The sequence below is a fragment of the Ambystoma mexicanum genome, chromosome 13 (assembly GCF_040938575.1).
Source record: "Ambystoma mexicanum isolate Mex_15411 chromosome 13, UKY_AmexF1_1, whole genome shotgun sequence".
Taxonomy (NCBI): domain Eukaryota; kingdom Metazoa; phylum Chordata; class Amphibia; order Caudata; family Ambystomatidae; genus Ambystoma; species Ambystoma mexicanum.
Window position 1 is genome coordinate 789560230 of NC_090938.1, and position 19522 is coordinate 789579751.

A 19522-nucleotide genomic window follows, 5' to 3' on the forward strand; every position below is an offset into this window, starting at 1 on the left:
CTCCTAAAATAATCTAATAAGGCTAACACTCAATATTCCTTAGATGCCAGGCAAATAAACAACAAATGAAGGAATTGGATGAGATCGCCTCAGTCAATCAGAATACAGAGAGACAGAGAGAAAATGTTAAAAACGGTTTGTCCAAAAAAGTCTCGTAATTCTGGTCCTTGATTAATAAAAAAAATATACAAGGACAAGAAACCATTATACAGGAGCAGTATCGGGTTCAGCACTTCACTAAGATCTATGGCTCATTAGAGACTAACGTGTTGTTTAATTCACCCCGTGGGAATTGGGTCCTGGCCTGCTCTGTGGAAGAGATTTAATCATTGATAATCATATTATCGGTATCACGGGCCGCAGGGCCTAATGGACTCTCTTATGCAATCTTAAAATCAAATCCAAACCATTGGTCTAGGGCCCTAAAGGCATTATTTGATAACATCATTAGAACAGCTACTATTACTGATTCCTGGAGAAGCTCCATTGTTATCCCCATTTTTAAGTGTGGTGATCGACTACCGGCAGGTAATTATTATCCGATATCCCTTTTGGACGCGGACAGCAAAATATTTGCTGCCCTGGTCCTGAGAGATCTTGAAGATTGGGCCATGGCCAAGGGAATTCCCTCTAAATTTCAGACGGGATTCCGTAGAGGTCTATCTACCACACCTAACAACCTCAAACTTACTTACGTGAGTTAGAAAGCATAGTGAAGGAGTGGAGACCTCTTTATGGGGCATGAGTGGATCTATCCCAGGCCTTCGACACTGTAAATAGAGAGCGTCTGTTGGGGAAACTGAAGACCTGGGGGATTCCTGAGCCCTTATTGGCTATTCTTATATAATTGCACCATAACTTCACCCTAAGGGTAAGGCTATCTAGTGCCGGCAACTTGTCGCAGGTGATTCATATTCAGATAGGAGTCCCTCAGGGCTGTTTAGTGGCTCCCTTTCTTTTTAATGTTTACATATCAGATGTACTCCACTGTTTTTCATCCCTCTTGTTGGCCAGCCTAAAGTTCGGAGAGACCAGGCTGTCTTTGCTAGTCTATGCAGATGATATCATCGCGCAAAACAAAGGCTAATGACAGCACTGGGAGACTATGCTTCAGCTAATGGTTTAAAAATCAACCCAGATAAATCCAGAGCTTGATTTTTAAGTGTCCGCAGATGAAAACAAAGGCATTTTCTTGGGAAATTGATTAAGGTGCTGTTCCTTTGGTAGGGGAACTTGTATAACTTGGCTCTAAGATCACTCATAGTCCTACCAAATTGGACTTGAATAATACCTTGGATTTGGAAACAAAAAAGTTGGGATCTCACATGATTAAGATTTACTCAAAATATTGTACATTTTCCCTTAATCCGTTGATAAAGTATTACGTGGGGAAGGTCATACCGAGTTTGTTGTTTGGACTGGAGTGCAATATACAGGGTTTCGAAAATCGACTGGACACGTGTTGAAGCAAGGGTATGGAAAAGAGTCTTGAATCTGCTCAACTCTATTCCTATGGCCTTTATTCGTTATGCAATGGTCCTGTTATCTCTTAAACTATCAATGGAATTAAAATGGGTCTCGCTATTTAGACTGATTAATGTCCCTCAAGCGGACTCTCTTTATGAGGATGTTCGTATTCAATTGTTAAAGGGGGATAACAACTTTTTGAAAAAACTTAAATCTAAATGCTCCGATATCCTTGCTTCAGCAAACTCAGATATAGACACCTTCAATTCCAATCCCTTAAGATCGAAGGAATTTATCAAGAGAAGAGATTGGATTAGGACAATCGATAGGCTACGATCAGCAAAGTTCTCTACGAACTTTTCAGCCTATGATAAACCCAGAGCTCTTCTATCGACCTACCTACAAAAATTTCCGGATCCTAAAACAACGTTGAATTTCCTGCGGTTTAAACTAAATATTTTGCCGACTCTAGCAATCCTTCATATTAGGGATAAGACTGGCTTTCCTTCTGACATATTTCAGGACTATGATACGAACTCTAAACATACAATTACACATCTCGTGCTCTCCTGCTTGGGGATAAGGGAACTCAGAAGGAGGAGACTGCAGAGAGGAGAGATGGCTAGACCCGGATGACATGTGGGAGAGAATTATCTCAGGCAATGAAGTCTTTTTGACAATGAAAGTGGTCACATTTTTTAAAGACCTAAAATTGGTTGACCATGTTCTGATGGTACACCTGTGTGGTGTTTTCTACATTCCTTTTTTCTCTGGTTCTTCTGTATGTGCGGTCATAATCAGAATTATATGTTTGATCTTGCCTGTAAAGTCTTAAGTCATTATTAAAATATATATATATATATATAACATATATATATACATATATATATATATATATGCTACTTTTTCATTGGAAAGCTTTCAATGTACCTTAAATTCTTACTTCACTTTCATCAAAAATGTGAATTATGCAACATACACGTACTCTTATATTAACCTCCCAAAATAAAGCTGGTGTTTCAGGATTGCAATCCAAGCCCCTTCCACAACGAAAACCTCTTTATTTGTATTCATTAAGCCAAAATGACATCCATAGGGGACATTATATATGTTATGTTATGTTATGTTAAAGGTACTTATATAGCGCACTGTCACCAACAGAATTGGTCCCCAGGTGCTATGACAAAGGCATTCCCCCGGGTCGGCTGCCTTTACGATGTGCAGTGGTTGTTTAGATGGATGTTGCCAGGTGATGGCATATCGATACATAGACCAGGGGCAGACAGACATTAGAAATACATTATGGGCCTACTGGCAGAAGCAACATAGGAACCATTGGCAGATGTTCATATCTGTGTGACAATATCAGACGAGGTAGGTTGGGGGTCATGAAGGCGGTACTCATGCACAGTCTTTGGGTTCCAGGGCGGCTGAAGCAGGAAGAGGCACAGTGTGGGGACAGAAAAAAAGAGGGCGTAAGCAAGGTACTGTTGGCTGAGACCATTTATAGATTTGAAAACATGGAGCAGGAACTTGCAGAGGGTGTCATGAGCAGAGGTGGGGGAGGAGCATGGTGGGTCATAGAGGGTGTGTGTTGCAAAGATGAACTTTGTTAAGGAAGAGAAGGAATGGAGGGGAAGATTGACTCACTCACTGGAGAGTCGTGAGTGAGGTGGGGTGGCTCTTCTGTATAGTGAGGGTTCATCCCGCCATCAGCAGCGTTGGCCATGATGAGCTGCTGGATTCTTAGGGGGCTTTCAAAGAGAACCCCAAGGTGGAGAGCCTTGGTTGATGAAGTGAAGAGGTCAGGAGAGGATACTATGGGGTATGGGACAGTGGGGTTAGCATTGGAGGCTGGAAGAAAGATGGCTTTGATCTGGTAGGAGTTTAGCATTGAAGCAGCGTAGAGCCATCCAGTGGCAGATGGCTGCTAGCAGCTGGTGATGTGCTCCTAGATAGCTGGGGCGAAGGAAGGAAAGGAGAACAGGATCTGGCTGCCATGAGCAAAGAGCTGGAAGGATGCCATGACTGCTCCGGGAGGAGGTGCAGAGGGTGAAGGAGAGTGGACCAAGGACGGATCTTCAGGAGGCTCCCACGAAAGGCTGCCAGGGGAGGATGTCATGACTGCTCAGGGAGGAGGTGCCGAGGGTGAAGGAGAGTGCACCAAGAACGGATCTTCAGGAAGCTCCCACGGAAGGCTGCCGGGGGAGGACTTCCATAAGATAAAGAATGAGTGGTTGGAGAGACAGGAAATAGGAGGACACCCCATCACGTGTAGTGTCCCTTAAGCCCTGGGGGGAGAGTCTGTAGGCGGGAGGGAGGATCCCCAGTATAAAAGGCTGCAGAGAGCACACATAGGATGGGGATGGAAAAGAGTTGAGAGGGATGAGTTGTTTTTAGCAAGCTGGACACATGGGTGAGATCCCTCTTGGTGGGGGAGCCTGCACTAGAACCCTGCTCAGAGGGGATGGAGGATGTTGAGAGGGGTGAGCAGTGGTTAGCAGGTTGGACATGTGGGTGAGATGCCGCTTGGTGGGGGGCTTGCTCTAGAAGCCTGTTGAGAGGGGATGGAGGAGTGTTGAGAGGGGTGAGCAAGTTGGACATGTGGGTGAGATCCTTCTCGTTGGGGGGCTTACTCTAGAAGTCCAACTAGGGGGCACTGAGGTGCTTTTAGAGGGGTGAGCAGTAGTTAGCAGGTTGGACACGTGTGATATCCCTCTAAGTGGGGGGCATTCTCTGGAAGCCTTTTCAGAGGTGATGGAGGAGTGTTGAAAGGGGGTGAGCAAGATGGACGCCTGGGTGAGATCCCTCTCGTGTGTGGCTTGCTCTAGAAGACTGTTCAGAGGGGATGGAGGAGCGTTGAGAGGGGTGAGCAGTGGTTAGCAAGTTGGACACGTGGTTGAGATCCCTCTCGGTGTGGGGCTTGCTCTAGAAGACTGTTCAGAGGGGATCGAGGAGCGTTGAAAGGGGCAAGCAAGTTGGACACGTGGGTGAGATCCTTCTCGTTGGGGAGCTTGCTGTAGAAGTCTGATTAGGGGCACAGAGTATAACAATTATTTAAACTGCAAGATTCTCGAGCATACCATTACAGAGTACTCACCAATAGTAGGTCTATTCTGTGTGGATCTGGGTCAGTGAATGTGTCAGTGAACGAGGATGATATAGAGGACCTCCCTGAACCCCTTCTTCCCCTTCAACGACTAAACAGTCACAAAGGGAAGAGTAGACTCAGAGAAACCCTCCGGGGAATAAAACCCTGTTGAATCCGGAATGCCGTCTACTCAGAAGTGGTGGTCCTTAATGAGAATTCCTTCAGGAGTCTTCGGAGAATGTTCTGGCTGGGCAGTAGGAGTAGAAAGTGACAAAATAAGTAGGAGAACTGAGGTAATATACCATTTGGAGTGGAATGTAATCTAGAAATGGTGTCGGTATTCGGGAGGAAGTTGTTTCGCACAACAGCGCTGAAAATACAAAAAGGAGAATAATGAGTACTGGAAGTTGAAAGGACAAGGACTGAAGGTAACGGGTAAGTACCTGGGAGGAAAGACGATGAGAGCTTTTCTGTGTGAAGAGTTTGGTGTTAAAGATAGCCTGAGAGTGCTTGTTCGCTTCGTCCCTATCTGTATGATCAGTTAGCTGCCGTCGCAAAGGAAAGTCTATTTGCGAGCGGAACTCGCGGGTTTGTGGCTGTAGCTCGAAGGAAGCAGAGTTCGAGGAAAAGTGAGTCTGATCGTGCGAGGTTGGTCTGGGGTTTGGAATGGTCTGAAATGAATAGCGGAGGTTGAGAACAATATACACAGGAAAAGGGAAGTATAGAGAAAGTAAGCAAGCCTAGATAGCCGAATTTACGAAGCGTTGGTAAAGCAGAGTAGCAACGCGTCCGCGCGTTGGTAAGGAGGGTTGATATTCTGTGCACAGCAGATGGGGCGGAGACTTCCTGTCTGCAGGGAAAGGAAAGACTGCACCGTAGCAGCAGACCCCTGCCGCCATTTTGGAAGAAAATATGGCGAAATACGTCTGTGCGACCAACGAAAACACAGGGACCAATTGTGCTTAGAAAATGTCACACAGAGGCACCTTTAGACGCATGTGTGAGATCGCGCTAAGTGGGGGGCTTGCTCTAGAAGCCTGTTCAGAGAATATGGAGAAGCATTGAGAGGGGTGAGCAGTGGTTAGCAAGTTTGACACATTGGTGAGATCCCTCTCGGTGGGGGGGCTTTTGCTAGAAGCATATTCAGAGGGGATGGAGGAGCGTTGAGAGGGGCGATCAGTGGTTATCCATCCCAGAATATTCATGTCTGGATTTCTGGAAAGCTATCCGCAAGCTGCATCTGGTCAACCGAAAAGGATTTTCGTGACACCACCATAACAAAAGTTATAAATTATAAGAAAAAAATTTATTGTGATCTCTGCATAAAGATGACAATCATAAAAATTGGAGAAAATGTGTAACAGGTGATAGGTGTTACGCTCAACGAATGCCAGATTTTCCAGTAATATTGTTTGGACATGAACGAGGAAAAACCATGATGTTGCCATAGAATAACATACAAACTGCAAGGTTGAATCATTTGATTCACACCAAAATGTAGTGTCTAAATATGCTGATATATATTACGTAATCTGATGATAAAGGGTATGTCATGATGCCTACCCCCGGGCATCCGGATCAAGCCCATCAGCCTCGGGAGCAGGCATCCAGACATTTACAAAAACCCCAGCAGCCCCAGCTAGGGGCTGTCTGGGTTCGGTCCTGGCACCGTAGGCACCAGGCTCATAATAAAAATCAGTCCTGGCGCCATAGGCACCAAGCTCATAGACATTACTTACCTCATGCAGACCATGCTGCAAATAAATCCAAGCCAACGTGAGGCCTGGATGGGACTATTTTACTACAGGGACTATTTTTTACTCGGGTGTGGTCCTGGGGAACTTCTTTCCTGGGACTACTTTGGAGGCTATTTAAACCACGCCCGAACAGCAGCACATGCTTCGTGTTATTCTGCATCCAGCAGCATGACTCTCACCGTGCCTGCAGCCAGCATCCAGTCTTCCACGCCCGCGTGCCTACAGCCAGCATCCAGTCTTCTGCCACGACTGCCTCGAATCCGGAGCTCCTAGAATAAAGTGGAAGAAAAGGACAAGGTTAGAAAACAAACTTATTTCAAATTCCTTACCTGATTCCGGATCCATTTCATCTCCCGACCTGGAAAGTACATCAGTCCTGCACGCGTCGCTTCGCCAGCTCCAGCACGGCGCCATACTCACCAGTTCTCACAGCATCTTTCGATCCGGCACTGTCTCCATCATTTCTTTGCCGTACTCCGGCACCTACGGGCACAAGAATAACAAGGTGAGCCAAGGGAATCAACAAATACCTCTTACCACCATAGACTTACCTGATTTACCACCGGCGGTATTATTCTCCATATCTTCATATGCCGCATCTGTGAAGAGGGAGAAAAACAACACGTTAACGCATGCAATAGTTACCAGACAGCGTTGGGTAACACAGACTCTTACCTGAACGCCAGCAGCAGCTACGAGACCTTCTTCTCACAAACCCAGTTGCAATTTAAGGAAGGAAGGGGACAAGAGTGAACATTGGGCACATTGAACTCTTTGAACTTGATACTTACCAATCCCGCCTGGGACTTCAGAGTCAATGCTTACCGGGACTCTCCCAACGCCTTCAAACCAGTGAAGTAACTGGTATCTACGCGCCCCTGCAAGACACGCAGGATGGAGAGCTCATCTTTTAAAACATAAGGTGAGGTTACTAAGGGGATATCGGAGGTGATTAGTGGGGGAGAGCGAGAACAGTTGGGAGGCCATCACTAAAACCCACAGGTGGCTAATCCCTGTCTCCACTTGCAGGAAAATACTTCTTCGGGTCCAGCAGACAAGACTAGGCAGGCCAGTCCAGACAGTCATCTCTGCACTACGCATCAGGTTGACGGAGACCGCAGCTGTCCAGGTCCGATCGACACCCCTGTGGTGTCCAGGTGAGCTTAACAGAACACGAAGCCTTTCTAAAAATGCCCACCCGGGTGTTATGGAAACCTCGGAAACCGACCAACTGGCCCAATTATTGGGGGAACTAAGGGCGGAAGTACATGCCGCTCGCCAAGAGACTAATGCCCTCAGGAGAGAACTGATTGTCTCAAAGGAGCGCACTGATGATCTGGCTAGGCAACTACTGCAAAACCAAGCTGGGCAAACGCCCCTACCTGGATATGGGGGAAACCCAACCCCCGTTTCATCAAGCAATCCTGTGCAAGTGGTTTTACCAGGAAATATTCCGTTAGCTCCACCCGAACGCTTTGCTGGGGACCCCAAAAGGTTTGCCGTGTTTATGAACCAATGCCGCTTGCACTTTTTATGCAGACCGGGAGCATTTCCAAATGACCAAGCCATAGTAGCCTTTGTATTGTCATATCTTAGTGGCAGCGCAGCGGATTGGTCCATTCCGTTAGTCAACCAGGATGATCCTCTTCTCCGGTATTTTCAGGGTTTTCAAAGGAGCATGGAAAAACTATTTGCCAGACACTCACAGGGTCAAGTCCTGAACAACAAACTTTTATCCTTACAACAGGGTAACCAGGATCTGCTAACCTATATTGCAACCTTCAATAGGTTGGTGGTGGAAACCGGGTGGCCGGAGGAAAAACGAATTACATTGTTTCATCGTGGACTTCGGTGAGAACTCAAAGACGTCTTGGCTCAAGTTGTGAACCCACCTCAGGATTGCACAGAATTTATAGACTTAGTGGTCCAGCTAGACCACCAACTTCAGAACCGAAAGACTGATCGAGCTAAGTTCGAGAATCGGGTATTGGTTAAACCCAACGTTGCCCCCAAAGGAACAGATGCATCTGAACCTATGCAGATCGGGGGGGTTAAAGGACCCTTAACTCAAAAGGAAAGAGAAAGAAAACAACAGATGTAGTTGTGTCTGTACTGTGGAACCTCAAGACATTTTCTACGGGATTGCCCTACAAAACCACCCAAGAAGGTAGTAGGAGTTGCTGATAAAAGCCACATAGAGCCTGATTCGGGAAACGACCATGCCCGACAAGCGTAGAGGTCCGCTTGCCGAGCTTAAAGAAGGACACTCAGACCTCGCATCTGATCATCCCAATGGTCCTACTTGATCCCAGACAGCCATCACGTATGCACACAGTAAGGGCATACATAGATAGCGGGGCCGTAGGAAACTATATGGACCACGAATTGGTGTCAAGGATGAATCTACCTCTTTGCAAAAAGACCACTTCGGATGTCATCACCACAGTTGGTGGAACTGAGATTGCCTCGGGGCCTGTAACTCATTCCACTACAGAGATGACACTGTTGAGTCAAGATGGGCATTGAGAGACTATTGTGTTTGATCTAATCAAAGCCCCACAGTTCCAGATAATACTGGGGATGCCATGGTTGGAAACACATAATCCTCGTATAGAATGGCGAGAGAAGAGAATAACCTTCCCGGATTGTGCACACACCTGTTACCCGGAGAAAACTTTGAACAAAGGCCTGGCTACAGTCGTTAACCCAATCGTGCAGTTACCTCAGGAATACCAAGAATTTCAGGATGTTTTTCAAAAAGAACAGGCCAATACATTACCTCCTCACAGATCATACGATTGTCAAATTGACCTCCTACCCGGTGCACAACCCCCATGCAGTAGAATCTACGCCCTCATGGAACCTGAAAATCTTCACCTACGACCAATACCTTGCTAATGGCTTTATTCGTCCTTCCAAGTCTCCTGCATCCTCACCTTTATTCTTCATGCCAAAAAAGGAAGGTGACCTTAGAGCATGCATAGACTACCGCGCATTAAATCAGATTACGGTAAAAAACCGATACCCATTGCCTCTGATCCCCGAATTACTAGACCAAGTAAAGGATGCTTGTATCTACACTAAGTTAGATCTCCGAGGGGCATATCATCTGGTACGTGTGAAGAAAGGCGACGAATGGAAGACTGCCTTTCGCACCAAGTACGGATTATTCGAATATCAGGTGATGCCCTTCGGGTTGTGCAATGCACCAGCAGCCTTCCAGTATTTTATGAACGATGTCCTTCGTGAACTCATTGACGTCTGTGTCGTCGTATACATAGATGATATTCTAGTGTACTCCTCCTCAGAATCAGACCATGTTAAGCACGTGCGTGCAGTCCTTGAGAAACTACGCCAGCACAAGTTATATGCAAAATTGGAAAAATGTGTTTTACATGCTACGGAAGTTGAATTTCTTGGATTTATCCTGACTCCAAAGGGAGTCCGAATGGACTCTCGAAAGGTGGACGCAATTCTCAAGTGGCCATCACCCAGTTCAGTCAAAGGGGTACAAAGCATGCTCGGATTTGCTCATTTCTACCGCAGATTCATTCCGGACTTCTCCATGTTGTACACCCCATCACAGCACTTTTGCGAAAAAACAAACGCTTCTTGTGGACCGAAGAGGCTGAAAAGGCCTTCCAAGAGCTGAAAGCGAAATTCACATCAGCACCTGTCTTAAAGCATCCACGCCCTGAGCTTCCATACATAGTAGAAACTGATGCATCCAGTTTAGCCATGGGAGCTGTCCTGTCCCAGAAGGATCCTGAAACCGGTCAACTTCACCCAGTAGCGTTTTGGTCCAGAAAGTTCTCAGCACCTGAGTTAAACTATGCGATTACCGATAAAGAGCCATTAGCTATCAAATCCGCCTTTAAGGCTTGGCGGCACTATCTTCTTGGTGCCAGGCATACCATTACCGTAATCACTGATCACCGGAACCTGCAGTATTTAAAAACAGCCAAAGCCCAATCATCGCGACAACTTCGATGGGCATTGTTCTTTGCCGAATTCGATTTCGTGATCACTTATCGACCAGGCTGCAAAAATGGCAAAGCAGATGCCTTATCCCGAATAGGGATGGGAGAAGCATATGCAAACCCGGAACCGGTGCCAATAATTCCCGAGCAAAGAATTCTTGGCATAACTACTCTACAGACACTAGAAGATATTCATTCAAAAATCCAACAACTCTTCATTCCAGCAACCCTGCAGGACTGGGTAAAGAAAGGCCCGGACTACTCAGTCGTCAATGACCTACCTTACTATCAAGGACGACTATTTCTACCACACAAGGAAATACAAGAACTAGTCATCTCCAATTACCATGACACCCTGATGGAAGGGCACCCAGGTATCGCAAAAACTGAAGCGAAAATTAAGAGACAGTTCTGGTGGCCCACTTGGCGAAAAGACATAAAGTCATTTGTGATGTCTTGTGGCATTTGCGCCCAAAACAAAAGCCAGAAGAAAAAGCCTTCTGGCCTTTTACAACCTTTGGATATTCTACCTACACCATGGCACACCTTGTCTTTAGACTTTATTACAGATCTACCTCCATGTAATGGATTTAACACCATCCTAGTTATTGTGGATCTTTTTTCCAAGATTGCCCACTTTATTCCTTTAAAAGGATTACCTTCCGCTTCAATTTTGGCCAAGGAGTTCCTCAAAAACATTGTTCGAATACACGGATTTCCTTCCGTATTGGTCTCTGACCGAGGCAGTAAATTCATTTCACAATTTTGGAAGAAATTTTGTCAATTGGCGCAAATCGACGTGAGGTTATCAACCAGTCACCATCCCCAGACCGATGGTCAGACGGAAAGGACCAACCAGACCCTTGAACAGTACCTACGTTGCATGCTGCACCAGACCGAAAGCAATTGGAAGGATATTTTATGGATTTCCGAATATGCATGCAATAACTCAGTACATTCTGGAACCGGACAAAGCCCCTTCTATACCATATACGGACATCACCCTCGAACCTCAGAACTCGATTCGCCTCAGCACTTAGAAATGCCTGCAGTTAGTCATTTACACTCTACTATTACACAAGCCTTTAAGGAGGCAACAGAACATTTGAAACAAGCGAAAGAGAAATATAAGAAAAATGCTGATCAACATAGAAGCGATGCTCCACGATATCAGATTGGGGATCAAGTTTGGCTGGCTACAAAACACATACCTCTAAAAGGAACTCAGACTTTTAATCCTAGGTATTTGGGACCTTACACTATTAAGGCCATTATCAACCCGGTGGCTGTCAAGTTGGAATTACCCTCTAATATGCGGATCCATCCTGTCTTTCATGTTTCACTTCTGAAACCAGTTCAACCCGGGACAAGACTTGCCAAACCACCTGACCCCATCCTCCTCCATTTCTCTGGACCTGCCGGTTTGCCAAACCACCTGACCCCATCCTAATAGATGGAGAGCTCATCTTTTACAAACATAAGGTGAGGTTACTAAGGGGATATCGGAGGTGATTAGTGGGGGAGAGCGAGAACAGTTGGGAGGCCATCACTAAAACCCACAGGTGGCTAATCCCTGTCTCCACTTGCAGGAAAATACTTCTTCGGGTCCAGCAGACAAGACTAGGCGGGCCAGTCCAGATAGTCATCTCTGCACTACGCATCACGTTGAAGGAGACTGCAGCTGTCCGGGTCCGATCGACACCCCTGTGGGGTCCAGGTGAGCGTAACAGGGTATTTATTGAAATGAGAGATTTCCAGGTACAGAAGCCAGATCTAACCCCCCTGTCTTGTCATATTATTGATTGGGTATCCGCCCCTGTGTGCTCAAATCACTCCTCCATTTCTCTGGACCTACCGGTTAGCTAAACCACCTGACCCCATCCTAATAGAAGGCGAACCTGAATTTGAGGTAAAGAATATCCTGGACTCTAAGTTGGTTAAATCAAGACTTTTTTATTTAATCGACTGGAAAGGTTACGGACCACAGGAAAGGTCATGGGAGCCTATTGACCACGTTCATTCACCTAGGTTGGTGAAGAAATTCCATCGGAACTTCCCAGACAAACCAGGGCCAAGGGGAAGAACAACTTTAGGAGGGGCCTTGGGGGGGAGTGCTGTCATGATGCCTACCCCCGGGCATCCGGATCAAGCCCATCAGCCCCGGGAGCAGGCATCCAGACATTTACAAAAACCCCAGCAGCCCCAGCTAGGGGCTGTCTGGGTTCGGTCCTGGCGCCATAGGCACCAGGCTCATAATAAAAATCAGTCCTGGCGCCATAGGCGCCAGGCTCATAGACATTACTTACCTCATGCAGACCATGCTGCAAATAAATCCAAGCCAACGTGAGGCCTGGATGGGACTATTTTACTACAGGGACTATTTTTTACTCGGGTGTGGTCCTGGGGAACTTCTTTCCTGGGACTACTTTGGAGGCTATTTAAACCATGCCCGAACAGCAGCACATGCTTCGTGTTATTCTGCATCCAGCAGCGTGACTCTCACCGTGCCTGCAGCCAGCATCCAGTCTTCTGCCACGCCCGTGTGCCTACAGCCAGCATCCAGTCTTCTGCCATGCCCGCCTCGAATCCGGAGCTCCTAGAATAAAGAGGAAGAAAAGGACAAGGTTAGAAAACGAACTTAATTCAAATTCCTCACCTGATTCCGGATCCATTTCATCACCCGACCTGGAAAGTACATCAGTCCTGCATGCGTCGCTTCGCCAGCTCCAGCACGGCGCTATACTCACCAGTTCTCACAGTATCTTTCGATCTGGCACTGTCTCCATCATTTTTTCGCCATACTCCAGCACCTAGGGGCACAAGAATAACAAGGTGAGCCAAGGGAATCAACAAATACCTCTTACCACCATAGACTTACCTGATTTACCACCAGCTGTATTATTCTCCATATCTTCATATGCCGCATCTGTGAAGAGGGAGAAAAACAACACGTTAACGCATGCAATAGTTACCGGACAGCGTTGGGTAACACAGACTCTTACCTGAACGCCAGCAGCAGCAACGAGACCTTCTTCTCACGAACTCAGTTGCAACTTGCGGAAGGAAGGGGACAAGAGTGAACATCGGGCACATTGAACTCTTTGAACTTGATACTTACCAATCCCGCCTGGGACTTCAGAGTCAATGCTTACCGGAACTCTCCCAACGCCTTCAAACCAGTGAAGTAACTGGTATCTATGCGCCCCTGCAAGACACGCAGGATGGAGAGCTCATCTTTTACAAACATAAGGTGAGGTCACTAAGGGGATATCGGAGGTGATTAGTGGGGGAGAGCGAGAACAGTTGGGAGGCCATCACTAAAACCCACAGGTGGCTAATCCCTGTCTCCACTTGCAGGAAAATACTTCTTCGGTTCCAGCAGACAAGACTAGGCGGGTCAGTCCAGACAGTCATCTCTGCACTACGCATCATGTTGACGGAGACCGCACCTGTCCGGGTCCGATCGACACCCCTGTGGGGTCCAGGTGAGCGTAACAGGGTATTTATTAAAATGTGAGATTTCCGGGTACAGAAGCCAGATCCAACCCCCCTGTCTTGTCATATTATTGATTGGGTATCCGCCCCTGTGTGCTCAAATCACTCCTCCATTTCTCTGGACCTACCGGTTTGCAGAGGGGTAAGGAACCCTTGACCTCTGCCCTATCAGTTGTGCGTGAAAAATGACACATCCTTGATGTCATTTGGCTTATAAATAAGTTACTCCTCTTTAGGATTCTCTCTACAAAATCTGAGGTGTGCAGCTGACTGAAAATCTGGAGCTATCCTTGCAGAAAATTGTGCCTGGTCTTGGAGTGAAGCAGGGAGCTGGAGTAGATGATTGGGAGGACAGAGAGAGGTCTTGAGTGACCCCTTTGATGGTCCCTGCAGTGAAGCCCTGGTGACCCTTGATGACCATAAAGTCCTTTTTCCTGTAAGTATAGACCTCCCCCACGATAGATTAAAAAAGTCCTATCTATTTAAGCACTACCCTAGAGTGTCCCCATAAGGAAAAAATCCTCTATCCTATCTGTTTGTGAAATTTAGTAATTTTTCTATTGAAAAGTATTCTACTTGCCTGTGCATGGTGGCAACTCTGCCATTGATAACTCCTGTGTTCATCTGTGCATTTAAGTCATTTTTCCTACGGAACAAAATCATTCCTTGTTTAGCTGTTGATTATAGTCCATTCTCCCCTGAAAAGTCCTTTGTTTGCTTGCATAGTTAAGTTATTTTCCTGTGAAAGAATCCGTGGTATGTCCTTGTATTTTTGCCATTTCCCATTTAAGAATTCCCAGTGTCTGTGTAGATCCCTAATACTGTGCTTATTAAATCAATTAATTCCCATATTACTTCACAGAGTAGGGCAAGGTGGCATTTGAAACTACCTTCCCCTTTCCTGTTTTTTTGCGAGTGATTATATGCATAAAATATTCCCCAAAAGTAATTTTAGGAAGAGCAAAAAAAAAACAATTCTTCCAGGTGTTAAATTGTGTGTTTAAAAAACAAATCCCCATTTGTATCGGTCATATTAAACCCAAACCGTTGTTCCCACTGTGAGAATTCCTTTGCTCAAAGCATACCTGTGAGTTGCCCCTGTCCTTTTCACTGAAAAACCATGGTACCTATGTGCCTTTCTTCTTGATGAAAGCATGTAATTTTTAGCCCCAGCCATAATTAGTGGGATTTCCAATTTCGTTTTTCTAAAATTGTCTTTTCATCCTTTAAAAAGCAATTTTCCTAGAGTATTCCCCTTCCTCTATCATGCTCTGAACTCGGATTTGGCATTGCCTTTCTTTCGTTTTTCATGGTTTTGAGCTTGCCTGTCATTTCCAGCTCTAGCAAAATTCAGTGTGATTTGCCTTTTTTCCTTTTTCTAAATCTTTCTTTTCACTTTTGAAATATTGTTTTCCTACTCTATTCATTCTTCCTCTATCAAACCCTGAGCACGGATTCGAATTATGTTCCCTTTTTTTATTTTTTTTATTTTTCTTTCTCATATGCTGCCTGTGTTAAAATCGGATTTCCTAGTTGTGCTAGCTAGTCTGTTTTGAAGCCCTATTTGTTCTCTAGCATTAGCAGCCCGAAGTACCCTTGTGTGCTGTTCCATAGCAGTAGTTTCAAATCATTGAAAACTCATTTTTCCATTGTCGCAGGGGGGAGCGCTTACCCTTCCTGCAATCATTTGAGAGGAAGTATTAGGCATTCCTTTTCGCAACACAAAATTGATGTTGCGTTACAGGTTCTCTTAGCCGGGTTATGTTATAGAAGTCTGTGCATTTGTGTTGCCGCAACATAAGTGGCTGCTGTCATATCTTTGTTCTGATTGGATATAAAAACAATAAATTAATAAATTATCCATTGACAACACACCGGCCCGGTTCCTGGTGTATTGGGAAAAGGAGTGCTGGTGGAGGTTGGGTGCGGGATGGGTTGGAGGCCTCCTCAAAAAGAGTTCTGTGTAATAATAGAAAGCGTAATATTGTGCGCCACCTTCATTGCAGGGGTAAAAGGTCGCTGACTTGCATGTGCAGCATAATATCTTGTGACAACTCGGAGGGTTGAGTCTGGGATTGGGAGAGTTGTTTTCACCCGAGACAGGGTAGCACAGCATACTAGCCAACTGAAGTAATGTTACATTTAGTGGCTGGTAAGTTGTGTTACACTGTGAAGGCACCAGCCAAATGTTTAGCCTAGGTATCATAGCTGTGTGACATAACACAATAGCATAAACATAAACAAGGAAGGAGAAGGGCAGAGATTTTGCCCTTGCATAGATAACTCAGCAGGTACAGAACACTCTCCACAATGATCACAGTGGAAATTAACATGGCTAGGAAGCAACTTCTGTCCAAATTGTTCATTAAAGGGTAAAGGGCAGAACAGGGACATGAGGCCTGGCAATCTAGAATGATGCAACAGGTGACCTCTATAAATATGGATGTGTGGCAGGACAGTGGCCTGTCACATCAAGCCCTAACTGACTTCTACATGACGCAGACCACCAAAGATGAGCCAACTAAAATGGTCCAGCTCACTGCATAGATGTACTTCCCCATGATAATCATGGAAGAAAGGTACCAGGAGAGTGTAGCCTCTGGGCAAAATCAATCTGAGTTATTGGAGCAAGTTAAATGGGAGTTAAGGCAGGTAGAGGAGAAAGTGCGAGAGAGCCAACATTCTGAAATAGAATTAGGAAACATCATTCAGCAGCTCAAGGAGGAGTTGGCAGTGCAGCAACAAACTAATTTAGAGCGGAAACCCAATTATCTGCAGTGAAAGAGGAGTGCCAGTAAAGAGTTGACTCCCTGGAAGAGAGTCAACTAAAATTGAACCAACAAGTGACATACAATAGAGCCTGCTTAGAGGACATGTGTGCATATCAAAAGCAGATTAAGCAATTGAAAGAGGAGAATAATCAGTGGGTTATAACGGAGGTCCATTCCCAAGCGGATTTTGACCAAGAGTGCCAGAAGTTGGGCGCTATGAAACAGCAGAGAGATCACCTCAGTGAACATAATTGTAGGCTGTGTCAGGAAAAAGATGCCATGTGCCAGTAAGTGTGCCAGTTGAAGGCAGACCTGGAGAAAGGAGAGTCTTGTCTTTAGGAACTGACTGACATAAAAGTAGAGTATGAAAAATTAATGGGACATATGAGGCGAATTGAATTTGACCTAGAGCAGACAACACAGACCAAACTGCACAGAGTGAGGAGATTAACCACCTGCAAAAGAATAGGTCTGAGTCTTACCAGATCCTACAAGAGCTGCAGAAAGAAAGTGAGACCCTGATTGAAGAGAACAAGGGACTCCAGGGCCAAGTAGTGGCCCAAGGTAAAGTTATAGAAGCCAGTCAAACCCTGGTAGCAGAGTACACAGCTCAGGACTCTGCATAATACCAAGAAATAGGAACTGAGAAAGATAAATTAGATAGAGTGGGAAAAGAACGTGCTAGATTTAATCAGACCTTGAGGAACCCTGAACAGTTAGGGAATAGAAGGGCGACCTCTAATTATGGTGGGATGCCCTCTGTACCAGGGAGCTCAAGCCAGTTCACCACCTTGCATGCGCAAGGTGCGGCTAACTTTTAACCTATGAGTCAACAAGAACCAGGAAATATGAGGCAGCATGACCCAAGCAGGCGTTGCATGACTGAGAGGGAAGGCCAGCCCCCATCAGAGAGTGATGGACGTGTCTCATTGCTTGGGTTTAAAAATATTTTGGCAAAGATATCTGACCAGGAGGACGCCTATCAAGAGAAGATAGGGGAGTTCGAATTGCAGAGACATCAACTACAAAGGGACCACTTGGTCCAATTTGCAGATAAGGAAGAGGCTGAGTTTAGGCCCCAAAAGAGCATTCTGAAAACCTCCACCCGTTCAGGGGGGTTGGAGGGAGTGCTCCACCAACCCTGGAAGAAGGGAGGAGTCAGATGAGTTCTCCCCTGTGCGAAAGAGGGAGTCCAAGGGAAGTGACCCAGAGAGCCCACAATACAACAGGGGAGAAGAGACTAGGCCCATTATTCTGGGAGAGACTCCCAGTCTCAAAGAATCAGGGAGTGCCTAGACAATAGGGATGGGTCCTCAAACAGCAGCAGCTCTGAGTCTGAGGGTGAATGGACTCCGCTGCAGCGGAAAAAGAATACTGCCAAACAAAAGAGAACTTTGGTAAAAGACCCTTTCAGACAAATAAAAGCCATTAGAAACTTCATGACCCTTTACCATAAGAATGTCGAATACTCGGTATGGGAGCATCTGGAGTGGTATCACCAGATGTTAACGTCATTTGGCATCAAAAATGATCAGAATACTATGGAGTTTGCCAAGTGTACATTCTCCCCAGAATACTGCAGCTTCTTTGCTGGGCTGGAGGATCAGAATCATTCAAGGTGGTCTACCTACAAGGCGGCCATCTTGAAGCACTTCTCCGTGTACCTGAACCCCCAGGAGGCTCGTAAGGTGGCCTACAACCTGCAGTGTGGAGAGGATCAGGCACTGAGAGAGTTTGTCCAAGAATTGAAAAGGGCATTTGCCCGAAACGCTAGACGGCTGCGCACAAACAGTAGGGAGTTCATTAATACTTATTTTCATGCCCTTCCTAAGTACATAATGACACAGCTGGCTAGGGACTTCCACAAAGAAAGGACCCTGGACTGGTTAATAGAGCAAGCTACCCAGATCTATGTGGTCCAGAAGTCTGTGGAAAATAGGAGTTCCCCCAAAAATCATAAACCAACCAACACCCCCGCTGCTGTCAAGGTGGCGGAGGTGAAGAATACCCCCATTTTGGACCTAGAAATGGCGTTGCCTAAAAATACACCTCCCGTTAACAAACCAAACCAGAGACAGAGAAGACCCTCTGACCAGTGCCAAGCAGGTGCTAACCAGGCAAGCAACCCCGCAAATGTGTCACCTGACTCTGCTGACTACATTAGCACAAGGTACAAGAGGAACAGACCCATCTTGGGGTACATATGGACTCCCCCACCTCAAGGGGGGGTCCAACCAGATGAGTATGCCCCAGGTAATTTAACTCCCAACTTTCCCCCAAATTTCCCACAAAACATCCCTCAGGAGGGCAGTAATATTCCACCCTACAATTTCTTCCCAGGTACCCTCCAAACCCCAACATTCAAAACAATCCTTCTCTCTTTCCCTGCTTTCAGGAGTCTAGACCCCCAAATCAGGGAGAAGGGAGACCAAGGATAGAGGGCTACCCCGGAAACCCTCAGTACCTAAGCTACTCTGGGAGAAGGGACAGTTACCCTTCCCGAGAGCACAAAGATTTGACTCAAGACCCCTGTATCAGCCAGAGAGGGTGTCACAACTGGGGCGCCAGGCCCAGAGCTTAACCCAAGCCCTGAGTCGCATGTTGATGAACATGGCTGCCCATAACAGCTCAAACCAATGGTTTGGCACCCCAGAACAATGACGGGGAGAATGCCCTGACAACCAACAGATTCCAGAGGAGGAGGCTCGGGAGGAAGGGGGATGCAAAGCCCTAGAGGAAACTTCCTTCCTCACCTCTGAACATGAACCCAAATCTCCTACCCCCGAAATACTGCAACCTAGGGAACAGAGGGTAAATAGGAGAAACCAAGTGGTCAAGAAGACCCATTTTCTGCGTCCTCCATTTTGAAGGGGAAGAATCCCTGCAGGATTCGGGGCAGAAACTCTTCTGTTTGAAGGACGGGGGAGAATCCTCCCAAAGAAAAATGGGTCCTAAAAGACC